The sequence below is a fragment of the Trichomonas vaginalis genome, chromosome V (assembly GCF_026262505.1).
Source record: "Trichomonas vaginalis G3 chromosome V, whole genome shotgun sequence".
Taxonomy (NCBI): domain Eukaryota; phylum Parabasalia; order Trichomonadida; family Trichomonadidae; genus Trichomonas; species Trichomonas vaginalis.
The window spans coordinates 31,278,999-31,284,998 of record NC_067207.1 but is presented as its reverse complement, the minus strand read 5'-3'; the positions used below and the strand labels follow the sequence as shown (position 1 = coordinate 31,284,998).

General features: G+C 30.9%; 1 annotated feature.

Moving 5' to 3' along the window:
• Positions 1 to 2,810: part of a mobile genetic element that runs on past the window's edge.
• Positions 2,811 to 6,000: the final 3,190 nt, after the last annotated feature.

The following is a 6,000-nucleotide window of genomic DNA, read 5'->3' as shown; positions in this document are numbered from 1 at the left end:
ATCTATGACGCGTCATAGGCACTTGAACTGCCTGTCTCGGTTTGCTGCATCTGTTATTTCGTCATATTTGTGCACTCTTTTTAAACTCTTTGTCGAAACCTTCAACTTCAGTTTCCTTTCCAGATGAGAAGTCGCTTCAAATTGTTCACCTTACTATGAAAGAGCTTCGAAGGCGTTCTTAAAGTCAGCAATTTGTTAAAGGCTTCATTGAACTGGCCTCATCCGCTTGTAAATTTTTGTCCTGTATGATCCCTATAAGCCTGGGCCCCTGCTTAGGTTGGTCTTGGCATCTAACCAGTCATGTTAGCTTTTATATATTCTGCGCTTTTCATTGCCTTTGTGCATGCTGCGTCGTTATTCTTTACTTCTTGTGCTAGTTTTAATACTGTAAACTGGTTCTGGGTTTTTGCAAACTTGTATAAAGTTTTTCTGCCTTACAATGTGCTTCAACTTCTTTTTTATATCTCATCGCTATCTAATATGTCTTCAGAGCTTTTTGTTTTATTTCTTCTCTTTCAGTACTTTATATTGAGTAGTATGTTTTCAAATTTTAATCAACATCTTGTTCCATTTTTTGCTACTTCTGCTTTTTCTGACACTTTTTTTCGCCAATATTCCCTCTGTACTTGTTCTTTTCAGTTGTTCCTCTCTTTCTTCTTTTGTCTCTACGTTTAACTCATTGAGTTTCTTTTTGTGTGTCTGTCCATATTCTAGTTTCTTTCGTTTTCACTTATTTGCTTCTGTATGTCCTATGTTGACTTTTTGACATCTGAATATTTGATTTTTGAGTGAACTCAAATTCATTGACTTTGAGGTTATAGCTTGTTCCGTCTGAGCTCCACCATAGCCTGCTATTTATTCGCTAAAAAAGTGCGCTCTTAACCTCCACTTCGTCACCAACAACTCCGGGTTAAAGCATAGGATTGCTTGACATTTGTTGCAACATAGTGGGGTCATTCAAACATTTGTTGTTGCAACTGTTTGTTGTGGTGTCAGTTTTACTATTGGATGAAATGCTTCCTTCTTACGTTATTAGTTCTTACGTAGGCCTTAACGCTGGCATTTTAATAAGTTAAAAGCGTTTGAGCAATGTTCTAATATACTTGTTCAACACAAAAACTAACTCGTCAAATGTTTCGGTTTTGTAAAATAACCGTCCTATCTCATTCTATTAAAGGGAAATAGGCTTCTCCAAAGTAAATACTTCCTTGAACGCCCGTAAAACTTTCCTGTAGCGACGATAGACCCTTACTTTGTCCGGACAAAGTTATACTATTTGAGTGCTCTGACAAAAAGTCAACGGCGTACGACTCTCAAAAACCGTTGTGTAAAAAGTTTTAACCGTTGGGACAAAAAAGATAAATAGAAAACAAAAAAACGTTTATAGTTCATGTCAATATTTGAGAATTTGGAACGGTTTGCCAAACGGTAACTATTAAATAAAATAAAAAAAATAGAGGGGGTCTCCGTTGACGAAAACGGTTTATTTTAAACTTTTCTATGAGTAGTCGAAATAAACATTGCATTTTTATCTAAAGTGGAAGACACAGTAGTTAGCATGACTGAACAATTCTTTACAAAAGCTCTTTAAAGGTCAAAACTTAATATCGTCATAATTTAACATAGTAATGTCAAAGAGGTTAACAGGTTTCGTCCAATCAGAACCCCAATCAGACACAAATTGAAGCTCAAATCAACAAAAAGAAAATGCCGAATGTTCGAACAAACTACAGAAGCTCAAGTTGTTTCAAGTCCAAATCTAGACTCCAATCAGAGCACAAATTGAGCTGCAAATTCATCCAAAAGAAACGCCGAAGTCGAACAAACTACAGAAGCTCAAGTTGTTTCAGTCCAATCAGACTCCAATCAGTACACAAATTGAAAGGCTCAAATTCAAACCAAAACTAACACTCCTACATGAACCAGAAGGTGTCTTCTCAATCTCAACAACAGAAGCAAGATATAGAACAGACTCATTGCAAGATTATCCAAAACAATTTGTTCCTTAACAGACAACAATGACTATGGAAGAATTTCAAAAGTATATATTAAAACCAGTCGGAAACATTAGAAAACAAAGTCAAAACCGACAGTAATGGTGACTTTTTCTTGTCGAATTTGCCTATGTTTCCAACTATGATATCTCTTCAAGCAATTGACGAATTCATTCTTGCTGTGAACCAAACTTAAGAGACAGCTATATGAAACACCAAGACCTTTCCGCCCTTATCCTTTAACTAACATTGAAGAAGATGAAAACACACGTTCTTTCTCATGGAATCTTTCCATGTTGCCTCCAGCTGGTGTTAGCTGCAACATGCCATTCGAAATATATCCAAAATTGCATTACGAAAACAATATGCAATTATCACAACAGCCGCTTTAGATATTCCTGAACGGATACCAGAATGGAGAAGAAGATTTTCAATAATATTGTTCAAGCAAACCGAGTTGCAAATGCCACTTACAGTTAGCAATTTCAAACTCACTCAAGCAGACAAATTCTATCTAAAATCTTTGAAGTTCGTTTTACTGGCAAAGCCAAAATGCTTCTCAAAAACCAGAACAAACAAAATAACATCTTCTTATCTGGTTATTGTGAAGATGAAACAAATTCGGACGAAAGAAGAAGAAAGAGAGAAACAAGCGAAGACTCAGACGAATTCCAGTTCATTCCATCTCATAAAAAAACATTAAAGCAAACATTTCAGGAATAAAAATTTTAATTTAATCTAACAAAAATTTCTATGGCTAGAATGCACGAAGTCCTGAAGCCCCACTACTGTTTTTTTTTTTTTTTTTTTTTTTTTGAATTTAATTATATTAGGAAAAAGTTTTATGTTTGAGAGTACTTTCATAAGGATATAGAATTGAAATCTTTGAAAAATAATATCACATAAACTCAATATTATTTTCTAATATATAACTATTTTATATAAAATCAATTCAAGTGAATCTTAAAAGCGAAGGTAAACTCAAATTTACGATATAATGCGTGGGAATATAATGCTTATCTATGCATAAAACCAAGTATGAAATCATTTTGCTTTACGCTAATTTTGACGACAAATTAGCAAAAAAATGTTTAATATGTTAACACGCCAGTCCATTTGAATATGAAAAAAATAAAATTGACTATTGATTAAAAATGTTTTATTTACATGCAATTCTTCTGCGACAAAGATTGAATAAAAGTTCAAAAAATAAATAGCTTTAAAAAATAATCCCATTCCAGCTCGAAGTCATTCGCATTTTATTCAAGAAAGCTGAAGAATTCCAATTCGATTTATCACCTTTACAAGAAGTTAAGGAAACCGCTGACAAATTATGGAACCAATATGGTGGACCATTGCCTATCGGTGGAGCCGTGGATGTGAAACTTAATGCTGAATAAAACTTTTTTTGGTATTTAATTTTTACATAATAATTTTTAATGATATAAGTACTATATATTTCATGAATATTTAAGTCTTTTCTTAATGTTTTTGGAAAGTAAAAGAAATTCAATTGAATTTAAAAAGCGATGTTAAAAATTATATCAATCATAAATGTTTATTTACAGATTTAGAATGTTAAATTGCCATGATTTCGTGGATCCATTGAAATAATTAATCCTCCAACAAAATGGCATATTAATTGCTATTTTTTTGAACTTGGATTCAAAAGGTTTACCAACACTTCACAATCCGAATAATGACAACTACATCTTGTGAGCAACTCTATAAAGTTCCCAACTTTATGTATGATTTTGATTGAAATTCAAATCATACATAAAGTCGTAAATCTATGGAATGCACATTATACTAATAATGAATAATCACTTATTTCCGATTTTTATAATTTGAGACAATTCTATGAGTTGTTCTCAAAACATTCCAATGATCACTAAAATGTTTTAGTCATCATGCATATATCTTCTCAATTATGATCGATGGAGAATTAGGAGTTTCATTTTCGCTTTAATTTAAAGTTGTGGATGGAATATATTATAGCATTTGGTACTTATACTCTAATGTGAAATCGGATGAGCTTTAAGAACGCATCTGCCACTAATTGATTCAAAAGTTAATATATTCAGTTAAAAAAAACTAATTAGTTTTAGATTCAATAAACAACTGTTGCATAAAATTTAAGTTTTTACTCTAAAAAGAGCTGGCGAAAGTGATAATAATGAACATTTTGTTGATGAAAATAGCCTCTGTTGATAATGATTTACAAAAGTCTTATGTGAATCGCATTGATTTTTTACCTCTGAAAAAGGGTCTGAAGACCGATCATCATGCTTTGCTATTTCTTGGAATTTAGAATATTTTATTCTTGTTACATTCTTATTGAAGAAATAGTTATTTTCATAGTTGCACAAAACATATATAGTTTGAGAATCTTCAATCTTTAATATCTGATAAATTGATGGATCTAAATAATTCGTTTTTCCCTGATAGTATAAATAAAATGAAACATATTGAGTATATGTCATGTCAATTATGTTAATTCTATCATATATTGATAAAAAGTGTATATTTCTTGGAAAATTGTAGATCGTGCAATTTTTTCCAAGTTCTAGAAATGTTAAATAATTATCACTTAAGGCATTCTCAGAAATATATGAATCTGCCGGGATTTGAAGACTTGATAAAGAATAGGTGTCAAACAAACAATAATCTTCAAAATATGAAACAGTGCCATGAACAATAAAAGTTCTCAAGTTTCTGCAATAATAGAATGCACCACCTCCAATTCTTTTAATATTTCCGTACAAAATTGCTGTTCTTAATAAATCACTTTTTTCAAATGAGAGAACTCCAAACTCAATTACCCCCATTGCTTCTAATGTCAATAAACCTGATTCTGAAAATGCTCTTTGATGAATAATTTTGCATATTGATGGTATTATTAAGTTTTCAGTTCCTTGGCATTTAGAAAAACAATATAATGGAACAAATTCCATATGTTGCACAATATCACTATAATTGAGATTGGTGCATGAATAGAATGCATATTCTCCAACAGTGATAATTCCGGTGGATGAATCAATAATAATCTGAAGATTTGGACATTCATAAAATGAATAACTTTCGATATATTCAATATTGTTTGAGAAAATAACTTCTCTCAATTCTGAACAACAAGTGAATGCACAACATGATATGTTCTTGACTTTTATCAAATTAATTCTCTCTAACTTGCTATATGCAAAACAATATGATGAATAATTTCGATTTTATCATTGAGAATTACGTTTTTAATGCTTGAATTAATAAATGAGAAGAATGGAATCTCTTTAACATTTCCATCGAAAGAGTATTGTTCTTGTTGAGAATCAGAAAACATCATTGGTCTCAGGTTTCCATCATATTCATCGGTTGTTGAAAAATCAATTAAATTATCTCGAAATGTATCAATTCTTCCAATAAATTTCATCGTGTTTGATAAATTCAAGAATGATAATGAGGGAATTCCAGAGAATGAATCATGTTCTAGCACTTCAAAATTCTGTGGGAAAGAAACTTCTTTGAGGGATGTACATCCATAAAATGCATTGTTTTTTATGATTTTCAATGAATTCGGGAATTTCACACTATACAAGTTAATACATTGATAAAATGCATATTCTTCTATTGTTTCATAATTTTGTTGGAGTGAAAATCTTGAAGAATTTTCAAAAATAACTTCATTATCAGCAATTTCAGTAATATTACTATTTTGATAATATAAGTAAGATGGAATAAACATCATATTTGGATTAAATGTAGCATTTATAATTGAGCAGGGAATTGATATCCAATTTTTCATTTTAAATACAGGAACTATGAATTTTATTTCTGTTAAAATATTTCTACTTATAATATTCAAAGAAAATACATTTTCAATTTCAATTTTTTCTAAATACAAACTATCTTGAAAAGCGTTTTCATCAATGAATAAATTATCAGCATTGCCGATTTTGATTGATTTCAAATTTAAAATGGATCCAAACGCATTGCTTTCAATTAATTTTAC